This window comes from Pelobates fuscus, chromosome 12 (genome assembly GCF_036172605.1).
Source record: "Pelobates fuscus isolate aPelFus1 chromosome 12, aPelFus1.pri, whole genome shotgun sequence".
Taxonomy (NCBI): Eukaryota; Metazoa; Chordata; class Amphibia; order Anura; family Pelobatidae; genus Pelobates; species Pelobates fuscus.
In genome coordinates this window covers 35975303-35995513 of record NC_086328.1, presented here as the reverse complement: position 1 = coordinate 35995513, position 20211 = coordinate 35975303, and the positions used below count along the sequence as shown (strand labels likewise).

The following is a 20211-nucleotide window of genomic DNA, read 5'->3' as shown; positions in this document are numbered from 1 at the left end:
CGCCATGCTACACTCAGTGGTGTATACACACTGAAAGTCACACACACTCAATGACAAACACACACACATTCACTGATCTGACACACACTCATTCATTGACACACACACACACACACTGATTGGCACTCATTGACAGACACACTGATAGTCACACAGAGACTCAATGACAAAGATACTCTCACTGATTTGACAGACACTCACAAACACACACTGACAGACACACTCATACACTCACATGCAACACTCATACAATCACTCACAGACACACACTCATATCCCTCAGACATACACACTCACACACATACACTCACTCACAGACTCACAGACACACAGACAGTCACTCACAGACACACAGACAGTCACTCACAGACACACAGACAGTCACTCACAGACACACACTCACACGCAGTCACTCACAGACACACAGACACTCACACACAGACTCACTCACAGACACACATTCACACTCACACACATACACTCACACACAGTCACACAGTCACTCACAGACACACAGACACACACACAGACACACTCACACACAGACACACTCACACACAGACACACTCACACACAGACACACTCACACACAGACACACTCACACACAGACACTCACACACAGACACACTCACACACAGACACACTCACACACAGACACACTCACACACAGACACCCATACACTCACACACAGACACACATACACTCACACACAGTCACTCACAGACACACAGACACTCACTCACTCACACAGACACACTCACAGACACTCACACACTCACTCACACAGACACACTCACACACTCACAGACACACTCACACACTCACAGACACACATACACACTCACACACAGACACTCACACAGTCACTCAAAGGCACACAGACAGTCACTCACTCACAGACACACATACACTCACAGACAGTCACTCACAGACACATTCACAGACACACACACACATCACATACACTTACTAATTATTTTATAAATAAACATTTTCCACCCAGCCTCCCTACCTGGAGAGCTGGTGTGGATGAGGAATCATTCCCTGGGGGCTGGGGTCCAGTGGGGCTGCTGGGTGGCGTGCGGCAGTGCTGTGATCAGACGTGGCGAGGGAGCTCTAATCTCACCGCTCTGCTCCCTTGCGCGCTGTCTACTGATGCCGCGGGAGCCGAAATATGACGTCATATTCCGCCTCCCGTGGCATCAGCAGACAGCGCGCGAGGGAGCAGAGCAGAGAGATTAGAGCTCCCTCGCCGCGTCTGATCAAGCACTGCCGCACGCCGCACTGGGGGTCCAGAAGGTGGCCTGGCAGGAGGGAGAGCTTCCCTCCTGCCGGTCACTGAAATCTTGAACCCCGGAGCCGGTGCGCCCTAAAGTGGCCGCCTGTGCCGCCTTATGGACGCCCTGGCCCTGGAGATATGGTCGACAACATCGGGAGTTCCGGAGGTTGTCTACCCCTGAACTAGATATTTGGAACACTCCACCAACATTTGTAAAGTGAGATGTGTAGGTTACTTATAGGCTGGCTTTAGTTTTTATATGGAACACTGTTATTTGTGGGGGTCTTTGCATCATTTACAAAGATACCATGGTGACATATATGCTTTCATGGTTGAACTAAGAAAGGTAGAGGAGAGAATTTGCAAGGCCAGAGGATTATAATGTGAGAATGTTTTTGTTTACTTGTTGTTCTATATATATTTATGCTTTATCTGTCTAATGTTTTATAATGGAATGGGCCATTTACAGTCTGGAATTTTGCCGAGCTTATTAAAAATTAACTATAGTTAATGCAAAGAATCATTGAGGTCTTGTTTGTTTTATATTTTTCCCTAGATTTAATAGAATGTAAAAGACGTACATTTTTGCCATCGATGGCTATAAAGTAAGAAAGTGTTACTCCACTAAATAATTCCATACATTACTTGTTGAGTTGACATCAATGTCGTCCCATAAAACATTACTTCAAACTTGGTGCTGGCTTCACACAGGGTGTGAATTGAGTTTATATTGCAGTCTCTTTGATCACGAGATGTTTTCATGTTTCTCTTTCTGTACAACAATTTCTTTGATCTGAGCTGTAAAAATTCTATAACATTGCCATATTTTATTTTGTAGGTTTGTTCAGGAGTGAAGTAATGAAGGTAACCGGCTAGAAACCGCACAGAGAGAAGGAAGATTGTAGTATTTGGTTTGCTGAGTGGTATTGCTGGTGAGTAACTCATTTTGACATTTTAGCCAGAATTTGTGTTGTTAACAGTTGAAGTAATTGGTTAAAGCGGCACTGTCATGCCGAATTCCGTTTTTTTTTTAACCCCCCTCCCGCCTCAACTACATCCAATCGACCCCCTAGTCATCCCCAAATGCCCCTATGCCCCCCACATTACCTATTTTTTATTCTTTATTTTCTGCCCCGATCTATATTCAGGGCGCCGCCATCTTTGTGTGGGTAGGTGAAGTCCCTGTGGGACACGTCATCTACCCACACTACACAGACTGTGAGATTCCCGCACATGCCCAGTGAAACACCTGGACATGCGAACGGGAATTTCACCTATTCATTCATTCATCAGACAGACGAATGAATGAATAGAAAAAATCAGACGAACAAACTAACACTGTGTATCAGTGTTAGTTTGTTCGTTCGGTTTATTACAAGGAGGGAGCTACCGGCGTGCAGCTCCCTCCTTGCATTATGTAAAGACAGAAGCGGCAGGGAGCAGTGCTCCCCACCACTTCATTAGCCCCCCAGGTCCTCCCCTCACTCTATGGGGGTCAATATGACCCCCATAATAGCACAAGGGAGATTCAAATCTCCCCAATGCCCCTACTCGCTATATCGCGAGTAGGGGCATGTCCACTAAACAGTGAGCACCCTGTGGCTGCTCACTGTAAAAAAAAAAAAAGGGTAATAAGGGGGGGACGGGGGACCTACTGTCCTCCCCCGCCGGCCCCCACCCCTGGACGGCGGGTGGGGGCCATAATGGGAATGAGGGGGGACCTACTGTCCTCCCCTCAGGCCCCCACCCCTGGGCGGCGGGTGGGGGCCATAATAGTAATAAGGGGGGGGGACCTACTGTCCTCCCCTCAGGCCCCCACCCCTGGGCGGCGGGTGGGGGCCATAATAGTAATAAGGGGGGGGGGCCTACTGTCCTCCACCCCCCGGCCCCCACCCCTGGGCGGCGGGTGGGGGCCATAATAGTAATAAGGGGGGGGGGACCTACTGTCCTCCACCCCCCGGCCCCCACCCCTGGGCGGCGGGTGGGGGCCATAATAGTAATAGGGGGGGGGGGACCTACTGTCCCCCCCCCCGGCCCCCACCCCTGGGCGGCGGGTGGGGGCCATAATAGTAATAAGGGGGGGGGACGGGACCTACTGTCCTCCCCCCCCCGGCCCCCACCCCTGGGCGGCGGGTGGGGGCCATAACAGTAACAAGGGGGGGGGGGACCTACTGTCCTCCCCCCCGGCCCCCACCCCTGGCCGGCGGGTGGGGGCCATAATAGTAATAAGGGGGGGGGGGGATCTACTGTCCTCCCCGGCCCCCACCCCTGGGCGGCGGGTGGGGGCCATAACGATAATGGGGGGGGACCTCCTGTCCTCCCCCCGCCCCCACCCCTGGGCGGCGGGTGGGGGCACTAAGTAAATTCCCCCCCCCCCCCATCAAGGTGACTAGGGGTGCCCAAGCCCCTAGTCACCCACCCCCCAACCAAATAAAAAATGCCCCTACCTACCCCCCTCACCCTAAAAAATAGTGAGGGGGGAATAAAATTGCTAACCTGTAAAGTAAAATTAAACTTACCATTCGACGTCTTCTTTTTTCTAAAATCTTCATTTTTCAGCCCCAAAAAAGGCCAAATAAAAAACCATCATAGCCGTCGAACTAAAAATAAAATAAAAAACCCGAGCGCAAAAAAAAAACCCGACGAAAAAGAAAAAACCCGAGCGCACAAAAAAAATAATCCATCTTCACCCATGGAGGGCTCCGCGCAGACTGAGCTCCGCAGGGCTGGGCAAGGCTTATAAAGCCTTGCCCCGCCCTGCAATTAGCCTAAGAACACTCTGATTGGTGGGTTTAAGCCAATCAGAGTGCTCTTTGTCATTTTACAAGCGTGGGAAAGTTCTTTGGAACTTTCCCACGCTTGTAAAATGACACAGAGCACTGTGATTGGATGGCTTGAAATCCATCCAATCACAGTGCTCTGTGTCATTTTACAAGCGTGGGAAAATTCTTTGGAACTTTCCCACGCTTGTAAAATGACACAGAGCACTGTGATTGGATGGATTTCAAGCCATCCAATCACAGTGCTCTGTGTCATTTTACAAGCGTGGGAAAATTCCAAAGAACTTTCCCACGCTTGTAAAATGACACAGAGCACTGTGATTGGATGGATTTCAAGCCATCCAATCACAGTGCTCTGTGTCATTTTACAAGCGTGGGAAAATTCTTTGGAACTTTCCCACGCTTGTAAAATGACACAGAGCACTGTGATTGGATGGATTTCAAGCCATCCAATCACAGTGCTCTGTGTCATTTTACAAGCGTGGGAAAATTCTTTGGAACTTTCCCACGCTTGTAAAATGACACAGAGCACTGTGATTGGATGGATTTCAAGCCATCCAATCACAGTGCTCTGTGTCATTTTACAAGCGTGGGAAAATTCCAAAGAACTTTCCCACGCTTGTAAAATGACACAGAGCACTGTGATTGGATGGATTTCAAGCCATCCAATCACAGTGCTCTGTGTCATTTTACAAGCGTGGGAAAATTCCAAAGAACTTTCCCACGCTTGTAAAATGACACAGAGCACTGTGATTGGATGGATTTCAAGCCATCCAATCACAGTGCTCTGTGTCATTTTACAAGCGTGGGAAAGTTCCAAAGAATTTTCCCACACTTGTAAAATGACACAGAGCACTGTGATTGGATGGATTTCAAGCCATCCAATCACAGTGCTCTGTGTCATTTTACAAGCGTGGGAAAATTCCAAAGAACTTTCCCACGCTTGTAAAATGACAAAGAGCACTCTGATTGGCTTAAACCCACCAATCAGAGTGTTCTTAGGCTAATTGCAGGGCGGGGCAAGGCTTTATAAGCCTTGCCCCGCCCTGCGGAGCTCAGTCTGCGCGGAGCCCTCCATGGGTGAAGATGGATTATTTTTTTGTGCGCTCGGGTTTTTTCTTTTTCGTCGGGTTTTTTTTTGCGCTCGGGTTTTTTATTTTATTTTTAGTTCGACGGCTATGATGGTTTTTTATTTGGCCTTTTTTGGGGCTGAAAAATGAAGATTTTAGAAAAAAGAAGACGTCGAATGGTAAGTTTAATTTTACTTTACAGGTTAGCAATTTTATTCCCCCCTCACTATTTTTTAGGGTGAGGGGGGTAGGTAGGGGCATTTTTTATTTGGGTGGGGGGTGGGTGACTAGGGGCTTGGGCACCCCTAGTCACCTTGATGGGGGGGATTTACTTAGTGCCCCCACCCGCCGCCCAGGGGTGGGGGCCGGGGGGGGGGGCAGTAGGTCCCCCCCCCTTATTACTATGATGGCCCCCACCCGCCGCCCAGGGGTGGGGGCCGGGGGGGGGAGGACAGTAGGTCCCCCCCCCCTATTACTATTATGGCCCCCACCCGCCGGCCAGGGGTGGGGGCCGGGGGGGAGGACAGTAGGTCCCCCCCCCTTGTTACTGTTATGGCCCCCACCCGCCGCCCAGGGGTGGGGGCCTGGGGGGGGGAGGACAGTAGGTCCCCCCCCCCCATTACTACTATGGCCCCCACCCGCCGGCCAGGGGTGGGGGCCGGGGGGGAGGACAGTAGGTCCCCCCCCCTACTACTATTATGGCCCCCACCCGCCGCCCAGGGGTGGGGGCCGGGGGGGGGAGGACAGTAGGTCCCCCCCCCTCTTATTACCATTATGGCCCCCACTCGCCGGCCAGGGGTGGGGGCCGGGGGGGAGGACAGTAGGTCCCCCCCCCCTACTACGATTATGGCCCCCACCCGCCGCCCAGGGGTGGGGGCCGGGGGGGAGGACAGTAGGTCCCCCCCCCCTTTATTAACATTATGGCCCCCACCCGCCGCCCAGGGGTGGGAGCCGGGGGGGGGAAGACAGTAGGTCCCCCCCCCTCATTATCTTTATGGCCCCCACCCACCGCTCAGGGGTGGGGGCCGGGGGGGGGGGGACAATAGGTCTCCCTCCCTTATTTTACTTAACGGCCCCCACCCGTCATTTAGGGGTGGGGGGCAATATTTTTTTATTTTTTTTTCTACAGTGAGCAGCCACAGGCTGCTCACTGCTTACTAGACATGCCCCTACTCGCGGTATAGCGAGTAGGGGCATATTATTTACTAATACCAAGTCATTTTTACTTGGTGTTAGTAAATTTGGCTGAAAGACCAGTTTAGGTCTTTCAGCCTTTTAGTAGATAGCTCCCTGATACCGTGGGAATTAGGGAGTTATCTACTAAGCGGCTGCAAGATGCAGCCACAGCAATGAATAGGATCGGAGTTTCATTCATTTGAATGAAATTCCGATCCGAACAAAGTACCGAATTGCATGCTAACACCAATGGAGAAACAGTGCTCATTCTGTTAGGATGCAATTCGGCAGTTTTGCCGGCGTTCTGTCTAAGTGACAGGACTTTCGGCAATACTGACAGGAAGCATTGTGGGAACAGGGAGGAAAGCTAGGGATCATGGGAAAATTGCTCTGACCAGCGGAAATGAAGCACACTTTGCTCCTCCGCTGGTCAGAGCTGGTCAAGCGGAGGAATCCCATAAGACAAAGAGTCCCTACTTTGTCTTATGGTTTTAAAGAAAACTAAAGAAGAATGGAAGAAATGAATAACAGATCCCGAGAGAGGGGGAGAAGAGGAAGAGATTGAGGAAAGGTAAGTTCGGCATGACAGTGCCGCTTTAAGTAATTAATAGCTGTCAATTTTTATACATATATATATATTTTTTTGTATATTTTCTGTCTGTCTTTCAGTATTTTAAAACTATTTCCAGTACATGTCTCTGTACTCTTTTTAAAATGTATTAATATTGGAATTAACGTCTAATTCACTGTGTTAAGAGTTTGGACCATCTACATAGAGAGTGTGACCAGGTCTAGTCACCTGCTGATCACCTTGAATGCATTGGAAACAGGAAGTTGCAACTCGTGCCGAGGGGGTATGATGCCCATATAAATGTTTATTAATATTCTCCTGATTTCTATTTATTTCTTTTTTACAGAACTACCAAACTGCTGAGCATAACTTAAACTCTATATTTAAAGGCACAATATAGGCCCACTCTCCATTTTTCTCTCTCACCGTGTCTGGCCCGGCCTGTGTAATCATCAGTCTTCATGATCTCAGCCAATCCAATGCTTTCCCATAGAAAAGTATTGGGAGGCTATTGCTGCCCTGCGCCAATCAGCATCATCTACTAGAGATGCATTGAATCAATGTATCTCTGTGGGGAGCACCTCTGAGTGACGACCACCAGAGTTGTAACTAAACTGCAATGTAAACAATGCCTTTTCTCTGAAAAAGGCAGTGTTTACAGTGCTAAGACTGCGGGGACAGGCTCTAGACTCCAGAACCACTACATTAAGCTGTAGTGGTTCTGGTCACTGTAGTGTCCCTTTAAGTTAAAGTGGCAATGATAGAAATAGAGCAGCTACGGCAGTACTAAGGTTTTGAAATTAGAAAGAAAACTCAGGTTTACCTAACGTGGCTCTGTGGGATAGACCATTTATACTGTTAGCCATTAAAAGGGTTAATGTTTTTCCCTATGAGTGTGTAGTTTGTTTCTCAACTGCTTTCTCATAGATCTTAGGTTTTTTTTTTGTTTGTTTTTTCTTATTTAAATTGACAAATTCCAGGTCATGGCAGAATAGTGTATGAGTACTGTAGCAGTGATTTCAGTAATTAGTGAGTACAAACATTTGTGGTGTCATTCACATCCTCTGCTTATTAAATTATCATTGGAAGGAATGGGGGAGACTTCACCCAGTTTCTGGTTTTTTTTTTTTTATTATTATTATTATTTTTTTTTTTTTAAGTCTGATACTTGGGAAATTCTGAAATGAGTCTCAATTTCTTAACCAGGTTAAAGCCACCCTGTAGAGACTCTTTAAGAAGTTGTGCACTATTTCTAAACAAAAGGGATTTATGCAGTGCTGGTGGAGTGAGTTTATAAAGTGTTGGCAATAAAATAAAGATATGATGTGAAGTGAAATCCTTGCTGTACTTAGTTTTGGATAGCTTTCAAAAATTACTTCATATTTAAATAAGCCAGACGCAGCTTTAAAAAGTCATCTTACCTTGATTCATAGCACCAAATGCCTAAACCGTTAACTTTTACTTTATTCCTTGCTAGGTCATAAGGTGTGCGTGTGTGTGTGTGTGTGTGTGTTTTCTCTCTCTCCAGTCCTTGCTTACTGTTAAGGGCCATTGTAAGGATTTATAACACCCTAGTCAACAATCCAGTTTGCGGCCCCTTGTGTATTCAATATCTATATTCGGACTCTTTTGCAAAGGTTGCACAAGAGCAACAGAGATAAGAAAAATGGAACAAGGAAGTTATGTAAAACTAGTTATTAATGGCCGCAAATAAAATTATTTATACAGAAACATTGCCTAATATGTACATGAAAATAAAATCATAGCTGGTATAATAAAACCGCATATATATCTAAGCTGTTGCCTAATAGCACCAAAAAGAGGTGAAATCGTATATTAAGGAATAGTCAGCACAATAATTGCTCATACTGGACGCAGCGCGGTCCCCTGACAGATCCAGGAAAGCGTCAAACTCTCCTTAAACAGTGTCGCTGTGTGCGTCTTGGCACCATAACCAGTACAGTATGCTGTAGGGTTTCATGGTGCGTAGAGTATCCCTTTAAATGTCATCTATATTTTACCGATGACAGCAGTGACATATGTTTTAAAGGCCTCCCTGAATAACTAAGCAAAGTGGTCTCTGTAAATATAAACAAGCAATATAAAGGTCCCATTTTTCCTGAGGCAGCTGACACTTGTGCAAATTTTTTTTCTTTTGTCATTTTAAACTTCCTACACAAGTAACTCTACTGTGATTGAGGGAAATGACGAGGAGCACAGTTATGGTACACAATTAAGCAATACGAGTGTCTTAAATTAGCTACATTTAGCGTTCCCCCGAAAAGCAGTAAGTAGCTCGTATTTAAAAAGGTGTGTAGGAAGGAGACACGTTGCGATGAGACATGGCTCCAACCACTTAGCTCGGGTTCCTAATGATTTAAGTGTAGCTGGCGCTGCAGGAGTTAATGCCATCTTGGGCAATGATGTCATAGCTTGCATGCATTATGTACTAAACTGCCCAAGCTTTACTAAAAATAATCCTTTCTAGTAATGCAAATAACAGTAATTAGTATGCTTGATTCTGCTCTCTTGGGATTCTGGGACTAATGCACAATATTTATATGTAACATCCCATTTTCAGTCTGTTAATGCTCTCACTACTAAGTCAGTAATGTGGCAATAGCTGTGTTCCCTCACCTTCCTGTACTCCATCAGTGAGTGGGCAGGATGCGTGCTTAACCACTTAAGAGCTGATTCAAATCTATGCTGCTGTTGTTTAATACAGGTTTTATATCAACACAAAATGTCCTGCTTACTTAGCGTCAGAGCCTTGCTGTCACCAAAGAAGTAGGACATCACATGCCGACATAGGGTCTTTAAAGGGGAATTGTCACTTCTCTGGAATTTACACTATTGAATAAAACCGTGAAAATCACATATAACTTGTGTTTTTTTTTTCCATAAGATGTTCAATATTCTTGTAAATTTATATTAAAGTTCTAGCAAATAACCTTAAAATCCAGTGCAAAGAAGGCAAAGCAAACATTGCAGATGAAGAGGAGAAATAGAAACGTTTTATCTCTCCTATTCTTTGCATGCATGCTCTATGCTGACTATCTGGTGCAAAGGACTGAGCTTATTACTCTGATTGCCGGGGATCTAAGATGGAGGAGCCTGGTCGCAGGATAAAGAGGTGTTGATTTTTTTCTATTTTCCACACATTACAAACACAAATTTCTTAAATCTACAAATTAATTGCAATATAATGCTTATATGCAGCTATGAATGCAGCACCATTCCACTGCTGGTATAATGCATACATTCCAAGTGTCCCTATTTAGGAGGGACAGTCCCTATTTTATGTCCAAATCACTCTTTTCTGTCTCAATATCCCTCTTTTGTAGGAGCTCCATATTATTGGTGTTTTTGAATGTACAACCAATAACAATACAATAAATGTGTTTAGATATCCGTCTGTGGAAATACAAAACATTGTAATTAGGTAGTCACCCTGGCCAAACCTCCACTCAGTACCCTAAAATAAATTGTCGTCCTTTGTCCATTTGAAATGTTGGGACAATGGTAATATTTTGAAAGTGGCATTTGGATAGGGTTATATTACAATTCTGTTTATGTAACCTATAGCATAAGGTGACTTCTGATTCCTACCAATAAATTCACTGCATCATTTTCTCAAGCAGTGTCAAAGGAGAAATTGTAACGAACCAGAGTGTGACCAATCCGTGGTCTGCTGTGCCCAAAGGCCACTTGCTACATGATACACTATTTAATTTGTCGCATGTCTGGAGATGCTTTTTGTTTCCTGTCCTGCGGCAGACAGCCACAATGTGTGCAGGTGGTTTTTATGTTAAACCTCTCATTTGGAAAATACCAGCTTATTCGGACAATGTCCAATCTTCTGGCTCACTGCCTGGCAATGGGGCGAAGTGGGGACAAAGCTTTCAGCCCTCGAAACACTATATCCATTCCATTAACCCAATTGATACTTGACAGCTGTGCATTTCTGTAGTAAAAAGTAAAATGTGGAGACTGTTTAACTGCTTCAGGCACGAGTCCTTTAATTCTCTGTTGTAAAAGTAGAAACTTCAGTTTAATTGTCATTATCTTACATATTCGGAATAGCTCAATTTAAAATCAAGCAGTTCCCATCCCAAGCCTCTAAATGTTTTAAAATAAGAAAATAGGAAACGCGATATATTTCACATAGCGCAGCGGCCCATGGCAGTTTACTGTCTCACTGGCGCATTGGGCGGCCCCTAAGGCTTTGATAACTCGTACCGCACAACTACAGGCGGCCTAGACTTGCCCCATGTTTCCTCAAGTATTATAGAGCTACTGAGGTGGCTCACAGTTGCACTAGCAGAAACGTGTTTACCTCCGGTTTATATCTTTAACCTACGTTACCTTAATGTGCAACTACAGTTTAACCATTAAGTCTCCACCACTATGGTAGCGACCCAACAAGACAGCTACACCCCTAAAAGAGCCATAAGCATGGGAGTACCCGCTGACACTGTTACCAGTCCTTGTAACACAACCAGTCTTATGCCATGTTACATATATTTCTTTTGTCACTGTAACTCATGATATGTCGACATGCACCTTTAAAAAAATAAATAAAAAAATTAGAAAATAGGATAGGGAGGGGGCTTGTCACTGCCAGGTTGACTGATGGCACGCAGACCAAAACACCTTAGGGCTGTCGAGATACAGTCTGGGTTACTTACTAAAGTGAGAACTGGTGGGGATTTTAACGACAGTGAGAGTGCTGCTTTAAAGGGACATATTGACTAAATCATGATTATTTAACAACAGAGTGGAGTAATTTGGTCAAGTGTGTGTGTATTATCACCCCATATTTACACAAAACCCTAACTTAGCTAGTTAATACCATATTAGTCTGGCATTGGTGTCTCTAACCTATTATATAGTTTTTGTTTTGTTTGTTTGCTTTTTAGTATTTTTGCTTGTTTGTTTCCCCAACAATTCATCACCTCTGTGCTGCTCGGTCTAATGAGGCAGCATAAGCCCGAGCAGCAATGGGCGTCTGTGATGGGCTGAGAATGTCAGCTGACTGCTTTCAACCTATCACAGTGCCCTTTGCTGGTATGAATTGATATGGCTAGAAGGAAGTGAGTAATCCTTGCTTTAGCAGTACCTGCACTAGGGGCTGGGTGTGGGTGTCCATGGAACTTCATTTAATGTTACACTGCTTACAAATGGATAAAAACTGCAAGGAGAGACAGTGCCAAGGGACGACGGGTACTAGAACCAAGTCAATGATATGTAATGATGGATACTGCCTAGTGTCCCTTTAATGGGGCATTTGAGCACCCCAACCACTGCAGTTTATTGGGGTGCTCTTTGGACATCAATAGATGTGATAATGGGGATATTTAATTTCTACTTTATCCATCCAAAGCTGTCTAAACTTGGACAACCATGATAGACTGAGCAATGAGAAACAGCACCCAAAAACTCAATAAGCTGTAAATATTAGAGTGCTCCTTTCACACTTTATGTGCTTAGGTCTTGGGCATATCTGCAGCAGGAGCACATGTAGTGTCAAACACAGTAAACAGGCGCAGCAACATCTCACTATACAGACCATTTGCTATTTTTTTTATTGTGGCAGCCATCTTTAGGGAGCTTCTGGTAAATATATGTTTTAATATAAACATTTGTTTACATGGGATTAACATTTCCCTTATAGACACACTTCTGGTGTTGCATTCAGCTGATCTGTGCCATGCACCCTCTGATGTTGGTGCATACAGTCTATTATCATCTCTAATTAAGTAGATTAGCATTCAGAGGATCTCTAATGAGACTGCTGTGTGAGCGACAGGTGGCCTCGCTATCCCATAATACACATGGGACCCAGTATCACCTGCCCCTATTACGCAGGATATAAATACAGAGTTAATTCCCCAGGCCAGCAGTTTTAGTAGAGCTATTCATAGCTCACAAAGCTCATTCGCTTTGGCAATGCTATGATTACTTCTTTAGACACAGGAAATTATTTGCCTTGTTTTTTTTTCCAAAAAACAAATTTGGGAAATAAATAATATCCTATCATTATTTATCTTCAAGTGAAACTGTACTATACTAATGTATTGGCATAACTATCCATATCCAATTCTATCAGTTGACAATAACTTTAACAAGTTTGTTCCCCATCCTTTAAAAAAAACAGGGGGGAAACAAAGAGTAGATCACCAACTAGCAAAGTATCATTGAAGTTTTGGCCTTGTGGAATTGAAGGCTGGCAAAGTATTGTTACAAAAATATTGTGGTTATATTTATTTATATATAATTATTGTGGTTGCTGTAGTTCTACATTCCTTAATACTGAAAGAGCAACAGGGTTAGTCTTTTAAAAATGACCAATACATGAAGCACATTGATCAGAGGATTTTTCTTAAGTTAGTGAATAAAGGGTTAAAATCCCCTTATTTACTTACCTTACCCCAGCACTGTTGTCCCTCTACACTGGGTCGCAGCTCCACCTCCTCTTCCGTCTGGCGACAGGCATGCGCGAATAGATTAGACCTCCGCATAGGAAAGCATTGAATCAATGCATTCCTATGGGGAAAAAATCTAACGCTGGATGTCCTCTTGCAGAGCGTAAGAACGTCCACCATCAGATATCAGACCAAAGGTCCGTTAACAGCCATGGAGCTCCTCCAGTGGCTGTCCGGTAGACAGCCACTGGAGACAGACTTAGTGTTGCAATATAAACATTGCAGTTTCTCTAGAACTCAATGTTTAACATTGTAGCGGAGGGTAGTACTCGAATCCACGATCTCCGCTGGTATTATCGGTAAATCCACAGTCAGCGCTGAAAAGTAAGGCAATATCCCCAATCCTCCCAATAACCGGACGAAACACAGTCTGGGGGTCAACTAGCAGCTTTATTCAGAACTTTCAGTATTTATGCAAGTCCCCATGCAAGGGGTTTCCTTACTGACAAAGCAGGGGTGATACAGTAAGGGACTACATGGGGGACATAACATTTGGTACATTTCTCCCATCAGGCACCGCTCCACGAGAGGGATACTCCCACTGAAATATACTGTTAAGTGGATTATCCCCTCGTGCAGCAGAACCGGCAATTCACCTTTAAATCGATAACTTTAACAATATTCGTCTAATTTGCACGAACCAGTGTTCGGTAGATAGCTGGGGTCTGAGGGTACATTTTGTGTGAATACCGCTCAGATCCCAGCTAAACTGACCGAACGCCGCATGAAATACATTCGTCTATTAAGTTTGTTTCAGTCGTACCGAATACTAATGGGGAAACGTAATAGGGGAATACCGGAGCTCCCGAACGGCCTGGAAGTGTAGCGGTGTTCGTGTCGTCGAGCAGCCGTTTTTAGTTCCACGCGCTCGACGACAAAACACCGCTGGGGAACAAAGAATCCAAGATGGCCGACCGCCGCGTGGTCGGTAGCCGAACGACGCCCACCTAGGAATACACTTAATTACCGATTGCAACATTGTTGCAATCGGTTAACGAGCGCCACACATCTCTTAATGTGTGGTCTATCAGGGGGGCCCATATTCGTTTCACGAACGGCCCGGATAGTCGCTGTTCGTGAAACGAAGTGACTGAATGCTAGCAGCTTACGGCTGCTAGCATACGAATTACAATGGACACATAATACACAGCAGAGGACATATATTACACAGCATACAATACAGACAACCTTTATGGCAAGTAAAGTCCAGGGTTCCAGAAGTGGCTAGGTTTGCCACAAACATTGCAGCAATAAGTGCAATAGGGTCACTGCACCTAGACCACTTCAATGAGCTGAAGTGTTCTGGGTGCCTATAGTGTCCCTTTAATCTGTTTATTTTATCTTTTTGTTTTATGTCAATACGAGGTAATGTAATCCCATTGGGACATTGTGTAAACAAAGCAAATACAACTTACATGAACAACTGGAAATATATACCTGTTTTGTTTTATATCTGCCGCATGAACGCTTCTCTAAAAACACCTTCATAATACTCTTTATTTTGCGATGTACTTACTTGTGTTTATGAATTTCGACTATACCATGTACACATTGGTTATAAAGAATATAAGATTGTATCACTATGCAAAAAACTTTAATAAAATCTAAGTTGAAAAATAAATAAATTATGAAACAAAACCACTCTATAATGTTCGACCGGGTTCTGCGCTAATATTGAATCAAGGCTTAGGTCGATATAGGTAGTTTATTCATTTCATTTTCAAAGAATCACAGACAAGCAACACTTTGCTAGACTGGTTAAATGGTGTCATACAATGCAATATACTGAATTGTTTGATACTCTTGAAAGCAAATATATGCAGGGATTTGAACGCCTGAATAGCAAGCGCTTGCAGTGCATAGGAAATTAATAGTATGGTTTAAATGGCGGGTATAAGTGCCTCTAGGGGGAGGATGGTACAGTTATACTGCATGGCCAAGTGCTGTATGTAAGCAAAACACTTAAATGCCTGAGTGGAGAATGTTGATGTACAGGTAAACCCATCAAGAAATGTAAATTGCGAAGGTTAAGGTTTGAGCCAACTATACAACTGATCCAAGCCAATAATGTAAGGTAAGAATGTTTAAAGACAAAAGTATAAAGCTGTTACCCTTATGGAGCTTAAAAGGGGACAACAATGTATGTACATATATTTTAGATGTAAATTTGAACTTGTAGCTATAAGTGTCTGTGCATCTCTCATTTTGTATTCTGTAACTGTATATTTAGTTCTTTTAAGGTAATGACCTTTGGCTTTTGTGCTGTTTTGGTCTATATTACCTACATAATGCTTATGATACATATATTATTACATCAAGCTCTTTCTTAGACACACAAAAACCCTACAGTCAAGATAACTTTATTCAAGGCTAAGCATGGGGGTGGTACTTACCGTAAGTCTTATTGGAATTTCATTTTGTACTTTTGTAGGCAGGAACATAAAAATAATATGTCTTCAAATCTAAGTAATGTGAAACCGCATAAACTAAGTAAATAATATAAGAATGCATATACACTGATCAACCACAACATTAAAAATTCTGACACACCTATGACAGAAGTAAATACCATTGAATATGTCTTTACAATGGCACCTGTCAGGGGGTGGGCTGTATCAGACAGCAAGTGAATAGTAAGTTCTTGAATTTCTTGAAATCTGGTGGAAGCAGGTAAAATGGGCGAGTGAAAAGATCTGAACGACTTTGACAAGGGCCAAATAGTGCTGGCTAGATGACTGGGTCAGAGCATCTCCAAAACAACAAGTCTTGTGGGGTGTTCCTGGTATGCAGTAGTTAGTACCTACCAAAATTGGTGCAAGGAAAAACAACCAGTGAACAGGTGTTGGGGGCATTGGGTGCCCAAGGCTCATTGATGCACGTGGGAAGCAAAGGCTAGCCTGTCTGGTCTGATCACAAAGAAGAGCTACTTTAGCTCAAATTTCTAAAAAACATAATGCTGGCCATGATAGAAAGGTGTCAGAATACACAGTGCATTTTAGTTGGCTGTGTATGGGGCTGCATAGTCTCAGATCGGTCAGAGTGCCCATGATGACCCCTGTCCACCACCAAAAACGCCTTCAAAGGGGATGTGAGCATCAGAACTGGACAATGGAGCAATATAAGAATGCATGGTCTGATTAATCACATTTTCTTTAGATTAGGTGGATGGCAGAGTGCATGTGCATTGTTTACTGGACATCAGGATACACTATGGGAAGAAGACAGTCAGGCGGAGCCAGTGTTATGCTCAGGGCAATGTTCTGCTGGGAAGCCTTGGGTCCTGGCTTTCATGTGGTTGTTACTGTGACACGTATCACCTACCTAGAAATTGTTGCAGACCACATACACCCCTTCATGGCACTGGTGTTCCTTGATGACAGTGGCTTCTTTCAGTAGGACAATGCACCCTGCCACACTGCAAAAAAATGGCCAGGAATGGTTTGAGTAACATGACAAAGACTTTAACGTGTTTCCTTGACCTCCAAATTCCCCAGATCTCAATCCAATTAAGCATCAGTGGGATGTGTTGGGACAGCAAATCTAATCAATGGAGGCCCCAGCTCGCAACTTGCATTACTTAAAGGATCTGCTGCTAAAGTCTACAGACACTACAAGATACGTTGCAAGGTCTCATGGGTTCATGTCTCCACGCATCAGAGCTGTTTTGGCAGCACAAGGGGGACCTACATAGTGTTAGGCAGGTGATTTTAATAATGTGGCTGATCACTGTATAACTAGTCCAGCTTCTTAAACTGTTTCTTAAAGAAACACTCCATTGCCCAAAACTGTTTTTGTAATCACTATTTAGTAGTTATAACCCAAATGGAAACACACATGCATTTGTTTTTGCATGGTTTCATTACGTGTATATATATATATATATATATATATATATATATATATATAAAAACAGCGTGCAAAAACTGCATATCTCTTGTCTGCAGCCTTTGCACATTCTCCCCTTTTTACCCAGCGCAGACTTTGCGTTTTCAGGAGCACCCACATGCGATTGTGGCTTGTAATACAGCTCATTGAAAAGGGGGGCAGCTAGCGCTGCTTGCCTTCCATGGAGCAAACGGAAGTGGAAGAAAACCTTTCTTGCTTTCTGATTAACAATCAGAGAGGTTTTCTGCTGCCAATGATAAGCGTGCCAATTTCTTTTAAAATAAGCACGTTTATAAACCGACACACATGTGATGGGCTCCAGAGACACAAACCCTTTTAATAAGTGAAAGGAGTTCACCTCCCAGAAAAAAAAAACAATGGAATTTTGGGCACAAAATTTAAGTTAAAACGGATAGTGTGAAAGGTAAAAGGCGTTTAGTTTAACACAGTTAACACACTGTTAATTGCCTATTAGTACCTGGAATGAATCTGTTCTAATTGCTATTATTGTTCTTCGCTATATGCTAATCAATATTTGTACAACTCTTATGAAATGGAGGCCTTCATAAAGTTCAATGTACATCAACGTATACACTCTTTATTACCGGTTCCACGTCGTTATGATGTGCTCTTCTTTTATGTAGTAAATCGATGTTTATAAATATTTATGTACTTATTTGAAGGAAACAAAAATCAATAAAAAAGGTTTGAAATATTAAATGCCAGTCAAGGTAAAACATGTAAGGCTGATTCTTGTGGTCTGACTGCCTTCCTTTATATCCAAATTTCTGCATTAATAAAGGTATTTGGAATTTTTACATTTTCCAGATAAGCAAATGGGCTTCTTTTTTCTTTGTGGGTCTAGTATAGTTTTCATTTACAATTAAAATCCGCTTACAAAGTACAAAAGAGCTAAAGGCTTAGATCAGTTGTTTCCAAACCTGTCCCTTAAGGCACGCCTATACGTCCAGAAAACATCTTGACACAATTGGGTAATCCATCAAACCTGGACTGGTAGGCATTCCTTGAGAACTGGTTTGGAAACCACAGGCCTCAATGGCATTTTACTAACTCTAGTAAACCATTTATAACTCGTGATCGTTGAATCACTATGTGCAAAACCCTCTATGTGCAAAAGGTTTTATGGTGTAGCCGTTTGGCGAAAGAACATCACTCCTAAGTTGCAAAGTTATAGCATGGTGTATTGGTGAAACCCAGTGTACAAGAAATGGTAAGCCTGTGCAGCAATGCGTGGCTTTGATGGACTGAGATTGTCAGCTGACTGCTTTTAGCCTATCACAGTGCCCATTCAGATATTAATTGGTATAGCTAGAAAGAAGTGTGTAATATGTGCCTTAGCTACACATCTAGTGGGGGGATAGCTATGGGAAGCCAGGGCCCATCTTTCAGTGTTAAAATGCTCAAAAATGCTTTAACACTGAACTGAAGGACAGTGCCAGTGATTCCAGGCACAATAACCAATTCAATACGTTCAAATGGTTATAGTGCCTAGTGTCCCTTTAATGCGACACTCTCATGTTTCAGTCTCTTTAGGGCAGTGGTTCCTCAAGACACTTAAACAGTTCAGGTTGTAGGAATTTTGGCATATCCCAGTTTGGTTCTATTGGAAATACAGACACGACGTGCATTAAGCACTGGGTCCAGGACCAATGCTGTAGAGCATAATTCAGAAAACAAAACTATGAAGATTTACTAAATCTAAAATCGTTGTGAATTGAAGTGGGTTGTACTTTTTTTTGCTGAATCTGTTAACACTTAAAGAAATTAATTCAAATGAAGACGCTCAGACCTACAGTTCTTGACGTATCTCAGTTGGATTTCTCCAAGCGTAGGAGTTTCTTTTTTTTATAGGACAAAACAAAATAGTCTGCTTTATGAAATTGAATCTATAAAAAGCAACATGTCAATAAGAAAAAAAGGTCACTGGGCTTGTGATGTAAAGATAGAAAACTGGATGATTCATGGAAATTAAAATATTATCCTGTGTATTCAGCTGTGACCCTCTCACTGTAGTTACACTGAAATTGCCATAAATCTACCAGTAATCATAGGTGGACTCTCAGAGTATATGTATCTGGATAAAGGGAATGACATGATCATTCCTTTTTTGAGAACTTCTTTCATATCGAGACTGTCCTGTCTGATATGGGACAGTATTATACCTTTTTTAAATTAAAAGTAAACTTGCAATATATGCATAAAGGTGAAATCTGTATTATTCCACTATATATATATATATATATATATATATATATATATATATATATATATATATATATATATATTAAGTTCCAATTGCTTGCACTCCAGGATAGGGAGTTAGAGCCCGGTGCTTAACATATATATATATATTTATTTACATATATATATTTCTGCGGAAGCTGGAATTTCAGAAGTGTTCACTGCCATTCTAGGTACTTTGGAGTGCAAAACACAGACACACATATACCTATTAAGACTGGCACACACAAATACATAGACATATACACCGACAAACAACAACAGAGACAAACACAGATAAATACACCACACAATTATGAACACCTTTCTTCCTTCTTTGTGCACATATCTGAATGAGCATTGTCGATGTCTCTCATCGCTGGATCGGACTCCTCCTCCGCTCCTGATGCTTATGTCGGCAGGGGAAATCTAATGCGCATGCGCGGCAATGGCCACACTCATATTAGAACAGCCACATAGGAAAACATTATAAAATGCTTTCCTAAGGGGTATCGGGTGATGCTGACCAAATGACTCGGAAGTCCCTCTAGTGGCTGTCTGGTAGCTTCTCAATAACTGCAATAATTGCAGGGTTAAGGCACCTGGGAATATGCACCCAGACCACTTCAATGAGATTAAGTGGTCTGGGTGCCTATAGTGTTTCTTTAAAGTTCGAAATAGAGTAATGCATAGCCAAAATACAAGCTACGGTCAGGTTAATG

At 43.2% G+C, this 20211-nt stretch overlaps 1 long non-coding RNA gene across 2 annotated transcripts in view; it reads left to right on the top strand.

Annotated features, from left to right (window-relative positions):
• Window positions 1-20211, top strand: part of LOC134578805 (uncharacterized) — a 115337-nt gene that overhangs the window by 70590 nt on the left and 24536 nt on the right. Inside the window, exons 2-3 of one of the 2 annotated variants that reach the window (XR_010086134.1) lie at window positions 2120-2213; window positions 9947-10011. This is a non-coding gene — a long non-coding RNA (uncharacterized LOC134578805). The remainder of the gene's footprint in view (window positions 1-2119; window positions 2214-9946; window positions 10012-20211) is intronic. The other variant, XR_010086133.1, reaches the window with a different exon arrangement.